Here is a 22811-nt window from a genome sequence, read left to right on the forward strand (position 1 = left end):
ACCAAGTTGGTGGAATCACATCTTCAAAATCGTTCCAGAAATCTAGTGGGTGGATATTTTTATCTGGATCGAACCGCAAGAACTGCCGACACCCGATAAAAGCGGCGTTTGCAGCTACAACTTGTTGTATACTACCATTACCAGAAGTTACTGAAGCTACTTTACTCTCAATGTTAGCAATGTTAGTACTAATATTTTCTACTTTCATTTCAACATTATCTACTCTTTGCACAATATGAGTAGTATCAGTTTTGATTGCATCTACTTCTGCTTGACATATGTTTACTTTTATATTAACATCTTTAAACCTATCTGAGCACAGTTCAGACTCCGCCTCAATCTATTCTGTTAACTTGTGCTCCAGCTTCGCATCTTCCATTTGGAAGTCTCTGCGAACCTCAGCAACTTCGGATTTTACTGTTTTATACATCTCAGAAAACTGTTGAGCAACATTTTCTTAATATCCTCATGGTTGTAATCAATTTTATAATTCAAACTGTCCAGATCCTCTTTCAACTTATTGCAACCAGCCTTGAAGGTATCGTCCATTACCTCCAATCGTTTATTAAAATTGGTTTGGCTGGCCACAATCCTATTATTTACCTCAATTATATCAGATTTTAATTCAGCATTACTGCTTTTGAGCTGTTCACTTATTTCAGACTTTAATTCAGCTGCCATTCTAGCAGTACTGGCTGACATTTTTGCATTACTGGCAGCTATTGCTTGTAATATAACATTCAAATCAATAGCCCCAGCATCTTTGGGTTGCTCACTAGCTGGCTTTTTATCACACTCAGGTGACGAAAAACTAGCTCCAACACCAGAATCATCAAAACTAAACGAAACTTCTGATTTATCAGTCATATTTAACTTCTCCTGTTTAAACTCTACCACTTCTGATGGCGGTTTCGTTTTTAACTCATCAGATAAACTATCATCCAATAAATTAACAATTCCTGATTTCTGCTTTACTACAGGGGTCTCTATTATTGAATCATTGCCCCTTCGGACACTACTGTCAGGAGACAATACTTCATATTTCACTTTGACATTACTACTTTCACGCATATGTACACTTAAACCGTTGTCTGGATTTACAGTTCCTTCAACAGACATAGGTTCTGATTTAAGTTTCACCTCAGTTTCTTTTGGCGGTTCCATTGCCGACAGTCTTTTAGTGCAGGTTAGTAAAAACTTTAATAGCTTTTCACTTAACTTAGTTCCTTCTGCACGACGTATGGCGTTGCCGGCGTGGTGTACCAGGATTACTGATGCGACGTGGCACGTTGAACTGCAGACGGCACTCCGACGGATGTTGTGCGTTTGCGTGGCCCGCAACTGCAGGCGTGGCTTCGGCTGCTCCGGCGGATGACTGCGGTGCGGCGAAACTGGCTTCTCGCAATGCCGGCAGCGCCGCTAGACTCAGTGCCAGCTCCGTCAATCCCGATGCGTCGTTATTCCAATTGCGTCGTCCACATGCACACGTAACACATTCACTGTTCTATTACTCAGTTGCGTGTCGCATTTCACTCCCGAATTCGAATCTTTAAAAATGACATTCACTTCACTCAGTTTATTTCCTGTTTTCCCAGCCGATGCACCATATGTGGGGCAGCGGGTGGAATTTTGTGTGTTGCTGTTATATAAAATTTGTTTGAATGTTGAATGTAAAACCAGTTCCTTTCCCGGACGATGCGCCCTATGTGAAGCGGCGGGTGGAATTTAATTGTTGCATAAATGTTTGAATGTTGAAACACTTCCCGGCCGATTAACCATATGTGCGGCGGCGGGTGGAAATACTGTTGTTAAATGTTCCCATTATTTATGCTGTCTTTTGCCGTTCTCAACACTGGCTCTCTAACTACAATATTGGCAACCAGAAAGTGATTAGCAAAACGTGAAGCCTGTAATTAGAATTCCTAGTGCCCACTTCATCTGAGAATACACTTATAGTTACAGCTTATAGCTCTGATGAATTAGGAGAGTGTCCGGGATTTATAATCAAAAACGGTCTTGAAAAAACGTTCTGTATTCTGAAAGTCACAGATGAAAACAAAAGAATCCACACAATCTAACTAACAGAGCAGTTCAGAGTCTAATGTGCTGATGCAACTATAAATGTCCAAATTAAATGTTTAAATGAATGCTCGCCATAATTTGATGATAAGGTTCATCAAACGCCACGCTAAATAATGGTAGAATGTTTGTCCCGCGGCGGCACGTGAAAATACGACAATACGCAAACTGAAGATCGATAATTGAAGTCAACCCAGAATTAACACTTCACTCGAAAATAATTTCATGGTTACACGTATCCCGAGTAACTTAATACGGCATCCGAGGCTGTTTGTAGCAATGATACCGACGCGACGCGACTCCCGACACAGATGACGTGCTATTCATCGTCTGGAGAGAACTGGAGCCTTGCTTCCTCTCGCAGCGTTCTTATACACTCCTGGAAATTGAAATAAGAACACCGTGAATTCATTGTCCCAGGAAGGGGAAACTTTATTGACACATTCCTGGGGTCAGATACATCACATGATCACACTGACAGAACCACAGGCACATAGACACAGGCAACAGAACATGCACAATGTCGGCACTAGTACAGTGTATATCCACCTTTCGCAGCAATGCAGGCTGCTATTCTCCCATGGAGACGATCGTAGAGATGCTGGATGTAGTCCTGTGGAACGGCTTGCCATGCCATTTCCACCTGGCGCATCAGTTGGACCAGCGTTCGTGCTGGACGTGCAGACCGTGTGAGACGACGCTTCATCCAGTCCCAAACATGCTCAATGGGGGACAGATCCGGAGATCTTGCTGGTCAGGGTAGTTGACTTACACCTTCTAGAGCACGTTGGGTGGCACGGGATACATGCGGACGTGCATTGTCCTGTTGGAACAGCAAGTTCCCTTGCCGGTCTAGGAATGGTAGAACGATGGGTTCGATGACGGTTTGGATGTACCGTGCACTATTCAGTGTCCCCTCGACGATCACCAGTGGTGTACGGCCAGTGTAGGAGATCGCTCCCCACACCAAGATGCCGGGTGTTGGCCCTGTGTGCCTCGGTCGTATGCAGTCCTGATTGTGGCGCTCACCTGCACGGCGCCAAACACGCATACGACCATCATTGGCACCAAGGCAGAAGCGACTCTCATCGCTGAAGACGACACGTCTCCATTCGTCCCTCCATTCACGCCTGTCGCGACACCACTGGAGGCGGGCTGCACGATGTTGGGGCGTGAGCGGAAGACGGCCTAACGGTGTGCGGGACCGTAGCCCAGCTTCATGGAGACGGTTGTGAATGGTCCTCGCCGATACCCCAGGAGCAACAATGTCCCTAATTTGCTGGGAAGTGGCGGTGCGGTCCCCTACGGCACTGCGTAGGATCCTACGGTCTTGGCGTGCATCCGTGCGTCGCTGCGGTCCGGTCCCAGGTCGACGGGCACGTGCACCTTCCGCCGACCACTGGCGACAACATCGATGTACTGTGGAGACCTCACGCCCCACGTGTTGAGCAATTCGGCGGTACGTCCACCCGGCCTCCCGCATGCCCACTATACGCCCTCACTCAAAGTCCGTCAACTGCACATACGGTTCACGTCCACGCTGTCGCGGCATGCTACCAGTGTTAAAGACTGCGATGGAGCTCCGTATGCCACGGCAAACTGGCTGACACTGACGGCGGCGGTGCACAAATGCTGCGCAGCTAGCGCCATTCGACGGCCAACACCGCGGTTCCTGGTGTGTCCGCTGTGCCGTGCGTGTGATCATTGCTTGTACAGCCCTCTTGCAGTGTCCGGAGCAAGTATGGTGGGTCTGACACACCGGTGTCAATGTGTTATTTTTTCCATTTCCAGGAGTGTATATAAAGCCGCGGTGCGGACGGCTAAGGGAACGCCTGATCAAATCGGCTCTCCCGACTAGCCGCTGGGCTAGTAATGCACCACATTAGGTTACCGAATAAATCATAGCTTCTTTTGCTGATGGCCGATGAAGCTCTTAATTTAAATGTGCATTCAGCACACAGGTAAGTAATCATAATAAAAGTTTGACGTGGCTAAGTTCAATATTTTGGGCGAGAGAATTAATTTAATTACACTGCACGCAGTAGACGAGCTCTGAACTGGCCCTTTGGAGATACGCTATCGCTATAGTTTTATAGGTATTCAAATGAAACTTCTCACATCCTTATGGTGATAGCGGATCTCCATTCTACTTAAATATAAACATCCTAGCCTTATTTATTAGCCTACTTAATCTATCTTGCTTCCTTAAGTTTTGAGACGAAAACCAGAAAATCATGAATTTCCACTAAAATCTTAATTTGTGAGATCCAGAAGACTGTTTTTATTAAATAATTATGAAAAATGAATCTAATTTTAAATTTTTAACTCTCTAGCTCTTTTCTGTTGCGCCAATGATTTTTACAGAAAAAGTCCAAATTTCGAAAATGGCTAAAGTTATCGAACTGATATTCAACACACATTAATTTAGTATTACTCCTGACATGCTAGAAATGTTTTAGGTTATTTGCTTGATTTTTAATGTATTGCGCAACATTTATGACGTCAGAGCTAGTTACAGCGGACTGGCTGGCACACAATGGAAAGACTGATGTGAATTTACTACAGCGTGAGTAGGCTGCTTCCCTACAAAGTGAGTTACCCTCAGACTTCAAGAATGATGATTCCAATTCTAAAGAACGCAGGTGCTGACAGGTGTGAAAATTACAGAACTGTCAGTTTAATAAGTCACGGTTGAAAAATACTAACACGTATTCTTTACAGACGAATAGAAAAACTGGTCGAAGCCGACATCGGGAAAGATCAGTTTGGATTCTGTAGAAATGCACGAACACACGAGACAGTACTGACTCTACTTAAGCCGGCCGAAGTGGCCGTGCGGTTAAAGGCGCTGCAGTCTGGAACCGCAAGACCGCTACGGTCGCAGGTTCGAATCCTGCCTCGGGCATGGATGTTTGTGATGTCCTTAGGTTAGTTAGGTTTAACTAGTTCTAAGTTCTAGGGGACTAATAACCTCAGCAGTTGAGTCCCATAGTGCTCAGAGCCATTTGAACCTTTTTTTTTTTTTTTTTTTTTGACTCTACTTAGAAAACAGGTTAAGGAAAAGCAAACCTCCATTTATAGAATTTGCAGACTTAAGAGGAAGTTTTTGACACTGTTGACTGGAATGCTCTCTTTCAAATTCTGAAGGAGGCTGGGGTAGTAAAATACAGGGAGCGAAAGGATATTTGAGATCTGTACAGGAACCAGATGGCAGTTACAAGATTCGATTGGCACGAAAGGGTAGCAGTGGTTGAGAAGGGAGTGAGACAAGGTTGTAGCCTGTCCCCAATGTTATTCAATCTGTATATTGAGCAAGAAGTAAAGGAAACAAAAGAAAAATTTGGAGTAGGAATTAAAGCCCACGGAGAATAAATAAAAACTTGGAGTAAATTTCCTTTACTTTATGTCTGTGGTCACAAAAATTTTTGTAAACAGATTACCGGTTTCGGTCTGTAATTACTATCTTCAGCTCTGCAGCAAAATATGGGAAAATAAATACATCAGCAGATTGTCTGCAATTCTGAAGATGCTCATTATAGACCGAAACCGGTAATCTATTGACATAAGATTTTGTGACCATAGACATAAAGTAAAGGAAATGTATGCTATATAAGGGTCACTGATTTATTCGCGACAGTGTCGTAGCTTGTGAAAAAACTTTGAGCTTTGCTGATGACATTCTGTCAGAGACAGCAAAGGGCTTGGAAGAGCAGTTGAACGGAATGGACAGTGTCTTGAAAAGAGGATACATGATGAACGTCAGAACACCAACAAAAGTAAAATGAGGGTAATGGAATGTAGTCCAATTAAATCGGGTGATAATGAGGGAATTAAATTAGAAAATGAGACACTTAAAGTAGTAGATGAGGTTTGCTATTTGCACAGCAAAATAACTGATGCTAGTCGAAGTACAGAAGATATCAAATGTAGACTGCCAATAGCAAGAAAAGCGTTTATGAAGAAGAGAAATTTGTTAATATCGAGTATAAATTTAAGTGTCAGGAAGTCATTTCTGAATGTATTTCTTTGGAGTGTAGCCAGATATGGAAGTGAAACATGGATGGTAAACAGTTTAGACAAGAAGAGAATATAAGCTTTTGAAATGTGGTGCTACAAAAGAATGCTAAGAAGGGTAGATCACGTAAATAACTTTGGGCATGGTGAGAATCCGAGCTTATTTTCCACGACATGTTTCCCACATACGGCAGGAGAGCCATGAATTTAAATCTCTGTACGTCTCTCTCTTCGTTCCTCATATCCACATTCGGTTTTATCCGTAGCGCCTTCCGTATCCGTTGCGTACAATACGCGCTTGCTTGAAAAACTCAAGTTAAATGCAGAAGTTCATTCTGCTAATGCGTCGGTATCTGTCCAGTAAACCACAACGCAGTTATGACTTGGGAGTGAGGCAATCAGGTTACCACTGCACAGTGGCACTTTACTCCTGCTGCGTCAATGCTATTACGTCTACGTTCTGAGTACTATGATGTGCTCATTGAACTGTGAGAACTCTCATTGTCTGGGAAGGATGATGGTAGATTTTTGCACGTAAATATGTCCGTATAAATCGGCTTCCGATAAAATGCGTCTGCCAAGGGGCTCCCACCTTTGCGACGAATTAAAACATCCAAAAATGAAAGACACCCCTTCTCTTCGATTTCCATTGCAAGCGGAATTTTTCTGTGGATGGAATTTAGATGTTTAAAAAAAAAGTCCTGCAATTTTTTTAGCCATTTAACGTATCGGTCACTGCGCCACGAAAACATGCAGATGCACAATTATTAATTTATTTACTACAATGATACATTTAAATTTGTTGTGTGCAGTATTTTTCCTCCAATAGTTCCTTCAAGCAATAATTCTCAAGAATGGTTTCATTTTATTAACACTAGCTGGGGTACCCGGCTTTACTAAGGGAGTTGATATGAGATTGTGTGGCAGTCGGAATAAAAGGATAAACTTTAAAGTATAAGAGATAAAAAAATTTGTTCAAAACATATTATACCTATTTACAATACTTGTTTATAAACAACATTTTTAATTTTGTTAGCCGGGGAAATATATGTACAAATTTTTCGAATTTCCCACCTGTGAGATAAACAGGAGTCTTTGAGGTTGATGCTGCAATATTTTAAAGTTTGTCCATGCGCTTTGTTAATTATAAAACTGTAGTTTAGTATGATTGAAAACTGCAGTCCTTTAAATCAGTAGTATTCTGGGGACAAATACTGAGTGTCCTTCGCACTTTCCAGTCATAAGCCCGACTTCGATTATGTTATTCGGCAGTTGTTTGACGATCATCCTTGTTCCATTGCATAATTTTGGTGAGTTGAGGTTTCCGCGTAGTATGATCGGAGATCCAGTTTTAAGTCGAAGGCAGGGTATTTGCAAAGAGTTTAGAAATTCTCTGGGAAAGCTCACACTTTCTTCAACGGGAATTTTCTTGAAACTTCCTGGCAGATTAAAACTGTGTGCCGGACCGAGACTCGAACTTGGGACCTTTGCCTTTCGCGGGCAAGTACTCTACCAACTGAGCTACCCAAGCACGACTCACGCCCCGTCCCCACAGCTTCACTTCTGCCTTTGCCAAGGCAAAGGTCCCGAGTTCGAGTCTCGGTCCGGCACACAGTTTTAATCTGCCAGGAAGTTTCATATCAGCGCATACTCCGCTGCAGAGTGAAAATCTCATTCCGGGGAATTTTCTTGTGAATATTAAAGTTGGTATCGTCGACAATATTATTTTTAGTTGCCAAAATTGCCGTTTCAAATAGCCAGTCCGGATTCATGTAGTTGTGAACAATGTTTGAATAAATTTGGTCGATGAGTTCGTTTTCAGCAGTGGCTATGTTGCAGAAATCACTGTTGAGTTTAATGAGGCCTGTCGTCTGGTCAGTAGGATATGTGTCTTTGCCTATTTGTAAAAGTTGCTGAGCAAAATGTACTGTTGTTTTGCGCTGTTGTTTCGTCTTTCTATAGTTCAACTCCCATATTTTTGTTAGCCGTAGTATTTGTATGTGAGGCCAGAGATGTGACGTTTCTAAGCATGCATTGATCTCATCTGCTGGTGTTGGCTAGGCGATAACTGGAAGTGTTTGTCGAAAATATCGTGAGAGTGTGAGTAGAACTCCGCCCATCACTGCAGAGTTTCCTCGCAAGTCTTGTAACGTTCCGTCCATCACTTCGAGTTATTTCTTAAGTCCCATTGTGCATTTGTCCCAGAAGATAATTTTAGCTTGCTTTAGAAATTCACCCCGTCGATATGCTCTTGAGATTTTACGTACCGAGAACTGTTCTTCGAATTCTAAAACATACCAAAAAGGCTTCGAATAGTCCACGATGTTCCACAACATTCCAAAACATTCGAGAATGTTCTGGAATATTCCACAACTATCTGGAATGTTCCTGAATGTTACCGAAGATCCTGGAATCTTCCCGAATGTTGTAGACTATTACCAAGCATTCCAGAACGTCCTGGATCGTTGTGGAATATTCCGGAACATTCCGGAATGTTGTGAAATGCTCTAGAATGCCCTCGAATACTCTCGAATGTTCTGGAATGTTCTAGAAATTTCTAGAGGGCGAAACTTCTCAGCCCTTAGATCTTCAAAAGTACGCGCTTCAGGTAAAAACTGGATAGTGGACTCCCGCACCATGTAACACCTTTGATCGTACCGGGACTCGTTTCTGAGTTTTGATGGCATGCACAAAATTATAAAATTTGCTAAATCCGTCTAGAAAAAATTGCAGAAAGGTGTTCTACATCTACATCTGCATGGACACTTTACAAATCGCACTTAAGTGCCTGACAGAGGGTTCATCGAACCAACTTCACAATAATTCTCTCTTATTCCACTCTCGAATAGCGCGCGGAAAAAGCGACCACCAATGTGTTAATTAACCTGGCTAGGTCGCTTGTGAAGAATGACAATGACTTTATTGATCGCAAAGTAAGCATGACGCGTATCAGAGTTATTTCCATATTCAGAAATCCAAGTACAAAAGTAGCACAAGAACAAGAGTGTTACCAGTTGTATACGTAACATGCGTAGTCTGTCACCTCATGTTACGTACACATTTGGTAATGCTATTGTCCTTCTGCCACCTTCACACTTGGATTTCTGTAGATGGAAATAACTCCATAACGTGTGATGCATACTTTCTTCTTTCTTTCTTTTGCTACTGCCTTTATCCCGGATTGTGCGCAGGGTTAAGAACGGAGTTGGCATGGTTAATTTTAAGGGGTGGCCGGATGCCCTTCCTGCCGCCACCTCTTACCCCCCGGGACGGAGTTAGTGTACCCCAACTGTCAGCGTCTAGTGTAAATCGTGAAATAGTGTGAAAGTTTCAAATGTCTGCGAGCCGTGTAACTGAGGCGGGGCGTGGGTACCAGCCTGGTATTCATCTAGGAGGATGTGGAAAACCGCCTAAAACCACATCCAGGCTGACCGGCACACCGGCCGTCGTCGTTAATTCGTCGGGCGGATTCGCACCGGGGCCGGTGCGCATACCCGAGTCCAGGAAGCAGAGCGTTAGCGCTCTCGGCTACCCTGGCCGGCGTGTCATGCGTACTTTGTGGTTAAAAAACTCATTCTTCACCTCTTGTATGACTTTACTTGTGACCTAGAGAGCTTAACTACAGGACTACGCATATTTACAGATAGGTAGTTTTATAGGGGGAACGGGGGGGGGGGGGGGGGACAACTTTGGCGTTTCTGCCAGTGTCTCGGTATAACCTCGCTACTGCTCTGTCGCTGAATGTTGCGCTACCGAGAGTAAGATATAGCGGAGTAAATTGTATCGCTCTGTAGGAGGAAGAAGAGTGCTCTGCGGCTGGGCGGGATAATGAACGTCTGGAGTGACGCCATAAATAGAACATAAACTGCCTTACTCTGGAGATTCCAATTGCCGAGAATCGCTCCAGGGAGAGCATGCGAGCCGCAGGATTTACTCTCGCGCCGCCGGGATATATTCCTGCAGTTATGGAAATAATTACACGCGTATATAACAGTCGTGTGACGATTATACCAGTCGCCGGAGCGTGGCCCGGGTCATTAAACGCGAGCTTTCCATTAGGATGCCAAGTGAATCGGTAATGAGCCGCATTACTCATCCGGGACACAGCTGTTTTACGAGGACCAGTGAAGCAGTTTGTCACACGGCGACGCAGATAGCAGGAAGAGTTTGGGCCGGCGTTTACCACGCACGGCCCACACTGGACGCAACAGCTCGCCTCCTGCAAGGAGGGCCGAAAGCCGCTGTGATCTCTTCGGCTAAGCTCGCGCTAACGAGCCGTCACACAGTTGTGTATTTAACAGCATTCCGCAAATGACTTACAGCGTTTTAATACTCCTTTAGCACCTGTTACCGTTACTGGGTTAACGGGGTGGATTCCACGTTAATCAGTTCATTGACGAAGCCGCGCCAGCATACGATCACTGACATCATCAACACTTTAACCAGGACTACAGAATATCCCGCATAACGTAGACACACCCATTAAATATAATATTCAAGGAATTAACAATCGCATATTCAGCAAGTGATAACTTTTGATGAGACAAGTTTTTGATAGTGTAATTCATTAAAAAGCACTCCGTCTTCAGGCCACAAGTGGCCTACCGGGACCATCCGACCGCCGTGTCATCCTCGGTGGAGGATGCGGATAGGAGAGGCGTGGGGTCAGCACACCGCTCTCCCGGTCGTAAGATGGTATTCTTGACCGAAGCTGCTACTATTCGGTCGAGTAGCTCCTCAACTGGCTTCACGAGGCTGAGTGCACCCTGAAAAATGGCAACAGCGCATGGCGGCCTGGATGGTCACCCATCCAAGTGCCGACCACGCCCGACAGCGCTTAACTTCGGTGATCTCACGGGAACAGGTGTATCCACTGCGGCAAGGCCGTTGCCATAGTGTATTTCATGCTTTTTTTATTTTAGAAATATCTACATCTACATCTATACCCCGCAAGCCACAGTAAGGTGTGTGGCGGAGGGTATCCTGTACCACTAATTGTCATTTCCCCCTCCTGTCGACTGTCTGTACGCCTCCGTATGAGCCCTGATTTCTCGTATCTTATCTTCGTGGTCCTTACGCGCCATGTATGTTGGCGGCAGTAGACTTGTTCGGCAGTCAGCAAATGCCGGTTCTTTATATTTTCTCAACGGTGTTTCTTGAAAAGAACGCCGCCTTCCCTCCAGGGATTCCCTTTTGGGTTCACGAAGCATCTCCGTAACACTTACGTGTTGTTCGAAACTACCGGTAACAAATCTAGCAACCCGCCTGTGAACTGCTTCGATGTCTTCCTTCAGTCCGACGTGGTACGGACCCCAAACACTCGAGCAGTACTCAAGAATAGGTCGCACCGTCGTTCTGTATACTGTCTCTGTTTCAAAAAAAAAAAAAAATGGTTCAAATGGCTCTGAGCACTATGGGACTTAACATCTGAGGTCATCAGTCCCCTAGAACTTAGAACTACTTAAACCTAGCTAACCTAAGGACATAACACACATCCATGCCCGAGACGGGATTCGAACCTGTGACCGTAGTGGTCGCGCGGTTCCAGACTGTAGCGCCTAGAAGCGCTCGGCCACTCTCGCCGGCTCTCTTTCACAGGTGAACCGCTCTTTCCTAAAATTCTGCCAAGTCGAAGTCGACCATTTGCCTTCCCTACCACAGTTTTCACATGCTCGTTCCACCTCGCTACGACGGTTCAAATTGCTTTCAACACATTTGAGTCTGACGGGCTGATAATTCAGTTAAAACCAGTCAACAAATTTGCTTTTATTAATGGTTATTTTATAGCTTAAACTGATCAATTGTATCTTGAGACCTAGTGTACATTAAAATGGGTTGTGTCCACCATTCGCTTCTGTGATGTCTTGAAATATGCTGGGAACACTATCCCCTTGAAGTCAGAATGTCCGTGGAGGAATGGGAGCCCATTCTTCCTCAGGGGCTGAAACGGAAAAGAGAGAAGTTAGTGATGTTGGACCCTTGTGGTCTGGAGTGAAGCCAACGTTTTAACTCATCCCAAAGACGTTTCATTGAGTCCAGGTCGAACTTCTTGATAACCAGTCCATTCCAGGAATTTTATAAACCACAGGCCATTAAATAGCAGATCCTGCATTGTGGTAGGGTGCATTTTCGTGCTTCTACAGTCTTCGTCTGCGAACTGTTCCACTACTGCACATAGTACACGATGATGTTACATGTGCTGGTATCCTTCCGCATTTGGTATTTTCTCAAGTGCAATAAAGATATCACGTGCTAAACCCGTAAAACACCCCCTAACACCATCTCCTCCGTAGTTCCGTGTTGGCACAACATATGATGGCAGGTGACATTTCCAATCATCCACTGTTCAGTGGCGTCTCACTTTACATCACCTTCAGCGTCACTTTGCACTAACTGCAGAAATGTGTGGGTTATCGGGAGCTGCTCGGCATTGTAGCATGTTCCATTTAACTCTCTACACACAGTCATTGTGCTAGTTGGACTGCTAGTAGCACTATGGAACTCACTAGTAATTCCTTCCGCAGATTTCATGCTATTTTTTACAGCCACCCTCCACAGTGCTCGACGGGCTCCCTGTCCTCCAGTACATAAGCTTTGCCGGGTCTTTGTTTACTTGTGGGTCTTCCTTCCTTTTTATATTGCCTAGTCACGTCACTAACAATTGACCTATGCAGCTTTAGAGGACTTGAAATGTCCCAGATGGATTTGTTACTCGGACGACCTCCAATGACACCAACGAGCTCTCCTGAGCGACTCATTCTGCTGTTACTGTTTGTCTACTAACAATACAATTTTCCCTTCTCCGCCGGCCAGGGTGGCCGAGCGGTTCTAGGCGCTACAGTCTGGAACCGCGCGACCGCTACGGTCGCAGGTTCGAATCCTGCCTCGAGCATGGATGTGTGTGATGTCCTTAGGTTAGTTAGGTTTAAGTAGTTCTAAGTTCTAGGGGACTGATGACCTCAGAAGTTAAGTCCCATAGTGCTCAGAGCCATTTGAACCATTTTTTCCCCCTTCTCCTTTCGTACTCGCGGTTCGCCTCTTTTGTCGTCTAACACTCAGTTCCGCGTTACGTAGTAGAGTCCACATACTTCCGATCAGATAGTATACACTTGCCGGTTTAGGAAATAGATCAGCTTCAATATAAATATTTTTAAGCTTATCCATTAAGGATTTTTAAGAACCTGTGACTGTTTATTCAATGTAAATACATAAAACCGCAACCAGACACTTTTTTTGAAATAGTTATTTATTCATTCCATGAACTTGTTTTCGAACCTTTTCAGGCTCATCGTCAAGGGTGTGCAGAAAGTTACATAAGTATTTTAAGCATAATTCTGGATGTTGGCTTGCGACAGTACGGGCGGCTTTTGTTGTTAATATCCCTCTGTCTGCTTCCATTTGGTAGCACAAAACTCCTCATTTGTACATAATATGTATGCATATACACTTTGATAACGAAACATTGCCGGCATCCAGCGGAATCAACCGGCCATCACAAGGAAGCAGACAGACGGATATTCAAAACAAAACTCGCCCATACTGTCGCTAGCCAGCACCCAACATCATGCGTGAAACAACTGTGTAACATCCCATACGCCATCTGAAGATGAGTCTGAAAAGGTTCGAAAGTCGGTTCATGGAATGAATAAATCACTGTTTCAAAAAAAAGTGATTGAGCGCAGTTTTATGTATTTACATCAATATTTTTCATTGTAGATTGGGAATTTGCGTATATACCATTGAAGACAATATCTCAGAAATAATTGTCTAATTGTTTTACTTCACAAGAAACGAAACAGAGGAGGCAAAAAAAGCATGGACTATCAACCTCCGATCCACGCTATATAAAATATTCAACGAAATTATCACCTTCTGCGTAGAAAAATGCGTTTGCTTCCAATAAAGCAAAGGAAAAAAAAACTAATGTGGTAGTGGACTGTGCAGTAAACAAACTGCAAGTCGAGAACTAAATTATGAAATGTTGCAATGAGTTTGAATGTTTTGTCTGGAAGTTAAAAGTTTCGAACACACATTGGATTCAGTTTTGATGAAGCCTCTGAGAAACAAGCATTTAACCTTCCTGAGATAGTATACTGATTTATAAACATAAGATACATTCAGAAAGAAACGAAAACCTCTGAAACGGCTGCAATGCCACGGCCTACAGAAGAAGGCGTGGTCCCTGTAAGAGACACAAACTCGCCGCTAGAGGGACACGAGCGCGCGTCAACCATCCACCGCATGGACGCATCAGAAGAAGAACAAGGAGTGTAGCGTGTTTCCTTGCAGCGCAAGGAGTGCGGCGAACGGAAGAATGGCACAAGTGTGCGAACAGCCATGCACGTCTGTCGCAATTTCGTCGCTCAGTCAACGTCTGACGCAATGGCTGCCTCCGAACTTGCTAGCATTCAACAGTGGGGGCATGCACCTTGCAACCGCATGGGTTGTATGGGAATGCGGATGTGGTGTGGACGACGAAATAAAATACAATCTCTTTCATCAACGCGCCGAAAATCAAAGTCCTAAACTGTTCACAAGTTCTATATCAGCTCGGAGTACTCACGTGCTGCCGGCCGTGGTGGCCAAGCGGTTAAAGGCGCTACAGTCTGGAACCGCGCGACCGCTACGGTCGCAGGTTCGAATCCTGCCTCGGGCATGGATGTGTGTGATGTCCTTAGGTTAGTTAGGTTTAAGTAGTTCTAAGTTCTAGGGGACTGATGCCCTTAGAAGTTAAGTCCCATAGTGCTCAGAGCCATTTTTTTACTCACGTGCTACTGCTCGAAAAGGTTTACCCACACATAACGCAACACAAACACTTCAATGGGCTCCCGTAAATATGGTCGGACTTACAAGTTTGGCTACGTTTCGTCTGTGGGGCGCATTCGTCGCAACGTACCCATTATTCCACAAAGTTATTTGATACAAATGCAAGCAGGATTTGTTATGCAAAGAATCACGAACGCCCTCCAAAATTTTTCAAGTTTCACAAATTCGAGTTTATTTCCAATAAGAACATAGAAAAATCAAAAGTCACAGTTTACAGTAAATTAATTTCAGAACCTCGCCGACTTTTTAAAGATCTTGAAGTCAACGGAATGAGCGACGATTAACTGCGCGAGTTATCTTTAGAAAGCCGTTAAAGTTCCGCAGTATATTAGCCTATAAATTCCACAATGGCTGCACACCGAAACCTTATATGTATAACACGCAACCCGAAAAGTAACAAGTTTATCAGACGCCGAAAAATGTCTATGTCTGAAAGTAGGAACTCTGGATAATTCACACACACGAATGAGCGACTGTTTCACGCCTCATCTGATAAAACACAGACTGATGCAGCCTGACCGCCTCCAACTGCGTCCTAACCTAAATCCCCACTAAACTGACGCTGTTCACCCAGAAAACCTCGATCAAGCACCGCTGAACCCAGTTAAACTATTGAACGTGAAAATTGCGGAATTAATTTTAACCTTTTACAAACTTACGATGCACCACACCACAGGGAAATTTTCCGAGAAATATTGTGCTGTTATCAGTTATTCATTATTTGCCATAGTTTATTTATAAACAGTAATTTCTATGGTCTTCCTCCGTTTTCGTATTTATAAGTGTAAATATTAACAAACAGTTTGGATTATTCATTAAATTATTTGTTATATATCTAACGTTTACAATACTGCCGCTACTTTTAATGCTGCTTTATTTATGTGGTAAGAAAGGGTGTTTCAACTGCGCGAAATCCACTCTTCGGCCTCTCATTTAAGTATGTGAATAATTTCAGTGAATCAGATATCACAGTCCGATACAGTTCTACGAGATGTATCCGTAGACACCTCGTTTGCTGCAATCGGATAATGCGTTGCCGAGATATCCAATGAGGCAATGTTTGCCTCTAGTAGAACTCAACCTCTAGGACTGTTGCACATCCGAAGTATTCGTTACTGATTAATGGCTATTCCTCGAGACTCGAAGTAGCGTTTTGTTACCGCCTGTAACGTTTTGTTACTGACAAATGTTCTTCCCCGCACCCAGTTGGTGCCCAACTCGGTATTTTCCGTAACGGAACCGTATCGTTACTCGCCTGTGTTCTTACCTGTACGTTCACGCCGGCTTTCTAGTTTTTGTGTTCCTCCAGTTTCTTATTCTCGGCGGAGCAAGTCATACATTTCGTTACTCGCTATGTTTTCGTTCCTCGCCTTCAGTTCGTGCCCGACTCGGGCGAGGTCTGCAGTATTCGTAACCCTGAAATTCCTTCCTTTCACACGCTAAACTTTCCGCAGAACAGAAGGTAGATGGTTTTTCGATAGCCCACAGCGTTCAACGACGGTTTTCACAGGCCGGCGGTATGTCTGGGTAAAACGAAACTCCAAAGGTATCTTGCATAAGGCGGGATTCCTTATCCAATTTTCTTAGCGAGCACGGATCTTCTTCCCTTCTCATCACCTTGGTAAGCTCAGCGACTCCTCGAAGTGTCCCTCCTCTCGGCGTTTCCATTAGAGGAGTAAATTTGCAATGCCGCCCATTGACCGTGCCTCCCAGCGCACAATGGCGATTTACTTCCTTTTGTGCACTGGTGTGTGACTTGTAATCAGTCTCACGTTTTCACTGTCAACGCTGCTCCCAGCATTCGTCACGTATTGTTCTGAAGTTTTTGTGCATTCCTTAGTTACTGTGGGAACAGCCACACAAAACTTCTTTGTAAAGGCTATCTCTACGTCAGACCCAGACAGTCTCATGTATGAGCTTCGCCAAATAATCTGCCGGGTTCGTGATTTGTATTGTATTGTATTGTATTGTGTTGTACGTTAACCGGGGGCCTAGAAACGACGGAGAGGCTTCGTCCCCGCCGCAGCCGCAGCGGTCCACAGCCCCACAACGACTACCGCAGTCCACTTCACCCCTCCGCCGCCCCCACCGAACCCAGGATCATTGTGCGGTTCGGCCCCCGGTGGACCCGCCCCCCCCCCCCCCCTCCCGCAGGGAACGTCTCACACCAGACGAGTGTAACCCCTATGTTTGCGTGATAGCGTAATGGTGGCGTACGCGTACGTGGAGAACGTGTTTGCGCAGCTATCGCCGACATAGTGTAACTGAGGCGGAATAAGGGGAACCAGCCCGCATTCGCCGAGGCAGGTGGAAAACCGCCTAAAAACCATCCACAGACTGGCCGGTTCACCGGACCTCGACACAAATCCGCCGGGCGGATCCGTGCCGGGGACCATGCGCCCCTTCCCGCTCGGAAAGCCGTGCGTTAGGTGGCACGGCCAACCAGGCGGGCTGGGTTCGTGATTTACAAGCAACGTCCTTACTGTCCAGAAAAAAAAAAATTAAGCAGGCTCTTCAGTCTCGCACACCTTCCTGTGCCAATGCTTAGCAGATTCTGTCTATGCCCTGCCCCAATGCCTGTGAGGTACCTGAATTCTCGACACGTTCTCGCTTTTTAAGGCAGGTAAAAACGGCTCCTGCCATCCACAAGATTCACACGCATCCACATGTGCATTCTTGATGTTTTTTGTGTCTGTGCTCCGTCCCAGTAGCTGCAGGTGCCCATCAGTTTTCAGCACGCTTCTCATTGTCCGCCAGGCTCTTTGCAAGGTGTCCACTTGGTAAAATGCTGTAGGGAAGGCGAATCAAAGAATGGGTTTTATAGGCAGAACACATAGCAGATGCAATAGATCTACTTAAGAGGCTACCTACACCACGCTTGTCCGTCCTCTTTTGGAGTACTGCTGCGCGGTGGCGGGTCCTTGCCAGATAGGATTAATAGAGTGCATCGATAAAATTAAAAGAAGACCGGCATGTTTTGTAATATCGAGAAATAGGGAACAGATTGTCACTGACGTGATACAGGTTTTGGGATGAACATCATCAAAACATAGGCGTATCGCGCGCTGTTCGAGAGTGTAATAATAGAGAATTATTGTGAAGGTGGTTCGATGAACCCTCTACCAGGCACATAAGTGTGATTTGCAGAGTGTGTTTGCAGATTTAGATGTAAACTAGCCCACATTCGAAGTCACTAAGCTCTCCTGACCCACCTGTTACTTCATTACTGACAACCAGTACTCCCGCCTCTTTCCCTGGAGGGTCCACCTCTAGTGACGTCTAATGGTGAATTCTGCATACCGTAGGGGTGTCCGGATATTTTTGATCAGATGTTGTTCTAAGACTAAGCCCGACAGAAGTAAGCACGCGTTTTGTTAGCTGCAGATATTCTGTTATCGTCTCACAAAATGGTCGAGTCTGTCGTGGTCACTTGTTGGCGCATTGCCTGTTGGCTTTTCTATTGGGACGGCATTTGCTCCATGATTTTCCTGACGTTTCACCACCATGAGTGGTAGGCACTGTCAAGGATTGTTCATCTGTCAACATCAGTGAAGGCTGATCCATTCTGCACGTACTCATGGAAAAAAGGGAGAAAAAAGCAAGTACAGCTGCGTATGCATATCGTGAAGTTTCTCCCAAGTATCTTAAAGTTGTCAGTGGATGCCTGCACAGAAATGTTATTGGTAATAATCAATATTTGCGATTACACTTGTTCATAACTTTTTGGACACTGCAACTCGATTGTGAATCGTTACGGGTACCTAAGCTTTGTACAGAACGTACAGGGTGTCCCGGAAATGTTGCGACAAACTTCTATAGGGGGTGGTGACGCGTCTGCTCACCCAAGATTGCTAAAATTCGGTTTTAAGCAGAAACTGAAATTATTCACTGGAAAGAAAACTGTTAAAATTAACTGGAGCAGACGGCATTGTTGATGGTGGAGGCATTTTTTTTAGTTACCGTATTAACTTCTAGAAAGTTTAGTAAAATTTAGAGAAGTTTACATGTTTTGATACCACCATTACTTCTGCGGGGCCGGTTTCTGTTATTTACGGGCGAAATTGAATCACGGCTTGGAGACTGTGGCCAGATCATTTAAGGTTCCGCGCTTGCATTCACGTTTGCAAAACGCTTCGTGATGATTGGCAGTTAATCTGAGGGACCCTGGAGCTAGTTACAAACGAATAAATGGCAGAATACTAATTGTATTCGGCCATTGCGTCTCCACACCACGATCCGTTCAGCTCGTATTGGTCCTTGACTGTAACAATAAAACATTAAAACATTTCATGCCTCTTATGACTATTAGGGGAACTGTTAAAATGAGAGCTCATGAGACTTAACTAATTTAATCAATTAAATTACCTCTTCTCTTTGCCCTTTTCTCCGCTGCGGCGTTTGAGACCTCTCTTCTTTCCTTTCCCTTTGTTTTTCCCTTTCTCTTTTTTCCTCCCTGTGCGTGTCTGAAGGCCGACCCACGCATTTCCGTGCGTAGCCGGTGACGGGGTAACGCGTAATTCCCAGCCCCGGGTAGACAGGTAGGACACGTACGTACCCCCTGGTAACGGCCAGGCCCAGGGAGGGGTGATTACCCGAGCTGATACCTTCCGAAAGTGCCGATTGGTCCCTCCGTCTTTTTCTCGGGAGGTGTGACCTGAGGTATGAACAATCACCTAAGGCGGGAGTGCCCTCAGAGAGGGCCCCCACAAGGAAGGAGCGCGCCATCGGAGACGCCGGAAATCATGGGGGATACTTTCGCAATGGTTTCCTCATCTTCTACTATGTCTGCTCACAAGCGTAAGTTCAATGAGTCTCAGCCACAGACAGCCCTTCCATCGTTGCCACAGTTCCTTGTTGTTTCTCGGTCTGACGAAGGTCATGACTTCTCCACGGTCAACCCTTTCATTATTCAGAAAGGTGTCGACGCAATTGCAGGTCCTGTAAAGTCTTGTTCCAGATTACGAAATGGCACCTTGTTAGAAATAGTCAGTGCCCTCCAGGCACAAAAATTGCTGCGTACTTCACTGCTACACACCTTCCCTGTCTGGATGGAAGTGCACCGCACTTTAAATTCCTCACGTGGGGTCGTTTATACACGCTCCCTCGACGGATTGTCCGACGAGGAAATTCAACACTACCTGTCTGACCAGGGCGTAACGGCTGTTCATAGAGTCATGAAAAGGGTTGACATTAACATAAAAAAAAAACGGTTCAAATGGCTCTGAGCACTACGGGACTTAACTTCTAAGGTCATCAGTCCCCTAGAACTTGAAACTACTTAAACCTAACCAACCTAAGGACATCACACACATCCATGCCCGAGGCAGGATTCGGACCTGCGACCGTAGCGGTCGCGCAGTTCCAGACTGTAGCGCCTAGAACCGCTCGGCCACCCTGGCCGGCGACACGAACATCATTCCAACCTGTACTGTCTTCTTGACATTTGACAAAGTTCAACTCCCATCGAACATAAAAGCTGGCTATGAGATAATTTCCGTTCGCCCTTACATCCCAAACCCTAAGCGTTGCTATCGGTGTCAGCGGTTCAATCACACCAGCCAGTCCTGTTCCAATCCGGTCAAATGTGTTATGTGTGGCAAGGATGCCCATGACGGTGCTTGTCCACCTCCATCCCCTCGTTGCATCAACTGTATGAGTGACAACATTGCTTCCTCTAGAGATTGCCCCATTTTTAAAGACGAAAAGCTCATTCAGGAAATCAGAGTGAAGGAAAAGGTGTCGACCTTTGCTGCTCGAAAATTATTCGCCAGTCGAAAGCCCACTGTGCCTCAGACAGAAAAATACAGCACTGTCCTTGCCTCTCCTCGGCCAACAAAGGAGGCGGCCACGCAGACTTGTGATCTCACCTTTAGTGCAACGATCATCAGATTGGCCAGCGCAAAGATCGCCAGTTCAACCTCCCCACTTTCGCCTGCTCACTCTATGGCTCACCCTTCATCAGGTTCTGCTAAATTTCGAGCCCAAAAGTCAGACACCAAGACTTCCAAAAATGAGCCTATTCATGAAGATTTTTTATGTACCCCAACTTCACAACTATCGGTTCCTCCTTCATCTAAACATCCTGTTTCCAAGAAGGCTAATAAGAAACCCAGTTCCTCTCCTTCTCTGCCACGGCGTGTCTCGTCTACACCACCACCTGGCGGTAGCCGCCCTCGGCCGTCTTCTGTGTCGCCGAGGCGCACTGCTGGCGGCCGATCAACCGGCCGATCGCTGGTGGCAGGAGCTGCTCCTGAACAACCTATGGATCAGGATCTTCTGCCTTCGGCTGAATGCCGTTCCACGCTGTCGGTCGCAAGCTCTGATCAGTCGTTGGGTTGACGGCAACCTTGGTCACATTCCTCCATTTTATGTCCACCCTATGTCCATTATCCACCGGAATATCCGCGGCATTCGAGCCAATCGGGATGAATTGTCGACCCTCTTACGATCCTACTCGCCGGTCATCTTCTGTCTTCAGCAAACAAAGCTGCGTCCCCACGACCGCTTTGTTCTCCCCTATTTTCAGTCAGTCCGATTTGATCTCCCCTCTGTTGAAGGCACTCCAGCACATAGTGTGCGTTACCTCCTTCCCTTTATAATCGAATTTGGACCGACAGTACTTTTCCCAGACGATGGCTGGACGCTATCGTCGTTCCTGTTCCGAAACCTGGAAAGGACAAACATCTCCCCTCTAGCTATCGCCCCATTTCTCTCACGAGTAGTGTATGTAAGGTTTTGGAGCGTATGGTGAATTGCCGTTTAGCTTGGTGGCTGGAGTCCCACAGTCTTTTAACACCTGCCCAATGCGGTTTCCGAAAGCATTGTTCTGCAGTTGACCATCTTGTTGCTCTCCCCACTTATATCATGAACAATTTTCTCCGGAAACGCCAAACAGTAGCAATATTTTTTGATCTGGAGAGAGCATACGATACCTGTTGGAGGACGGGCATCCTCCGCACACTGTTCTCTTGGGGCTTTCGAGGTCGGCTGCCCCTTTTTCTTCGCGAATTTATGGCAGAGCGCACATTTCGAGTGCGGGTGACCACTACTCTCTCCCGTACTTTCTCCCAAGTAAACGGGGTACCCCAGGGCTCCGTGCTAAGTGTAGTACTGTTTGCCATTGCCATAAATCCAATTATGGACTGTCTCCTTCCTGATGTCTCGGGCTCCCTCTTTGTGGACGATTTTGCGATCTACTACAGCTCTCAACGGACCAGCCTTCTTGAACGACGTCTTCAAGGATGTCTCGATCGCCTCCACTCTTGGAGCATCGCAACAGGCTTCCGCCTTTCTCCCAGTAAGACCGTTTGTGTTAATTTTTGGCGTCGTACGGAGTTTCTTCCACCTTCCTTACATCTAGGACCTGTCAGCCTTCCGTTTTCGGACGTCGCTAAATTCTTGGGTCTTATGTTTGACAGAAAACTGTGCTGGTCCTCCCACGTTTCCTACCTTTCGGCTCGCTGTCTGCGATCCCTCAACACCCTCCGTGTCCTGAATGGTACCTCATGGGGAGCGGACCGAGTGGTCCTTCTCCGCCTCTATCGCGCCCTTGTGCGCTCGAAATTGGACTATGGAAGCATAGTTTACTCCTGTGCTCGGCCGTCTGTTCTTCGGCGTCTCGACTCTGTCCACACTGTGGATTGCGTTTAGCGTCTGGAGCTTTTTGCACCAGCCCTGTGGAAAGCCTTTATGCTGAGACTGCTGAACCTCCGCTGTCCGATCTTCGAGCTGTCCTTCTGAGTCATTATGCTAGCCATCTGTCTTCCAAGCCTGCTAATCCGGCCCATGACCTTTTTTTCGACACCTCCTTGGATTTAGGGTATGCAGGCCGCCCTTCCTCTCTACCACCACTGGGAGTCCGCTTCCATCAACTGCTCCATTCTCTTTCCTTC

The 22811-nt window shown here is 45.6% G+C and overlaps 1 protein-coding gene and 1 pseudogene across 1 annotated transcript in view; one reads left to right on the top strand and one right to left on the bottom strand.

Moving 5' to 3' along the window:
* LOC126253268 (netrin-3-like) overlaps nucleotides 1-22811 on the top strand; it is a 474694-nt gene that overhangs the window by 381372 nt on the left and 70511 nt on the right. The window lies entirely within an intron of this gene.
* Nucleotides 10868-10985, bottom strand: LOC126254305 (5S ribosomal RNA; annotated as a pseudogene).

This window comes from Schistocerca nitens, chromosome 4 (assembly GCF_023898315.1).
Source record: "Schistocerca nitens isolate TAMUIC-IGC-003100 chromosome 4, iqSchNite1.1, whole genome shotgun sequence".
In the NCBI taxonomy this organism is placed as follows: domain Eukaryota; kingdom Metazoa; phylum Arthropoda; class Insecta; order Orthoptera; family Acrididae; genus Schistocerca; species Schistocerca nitens.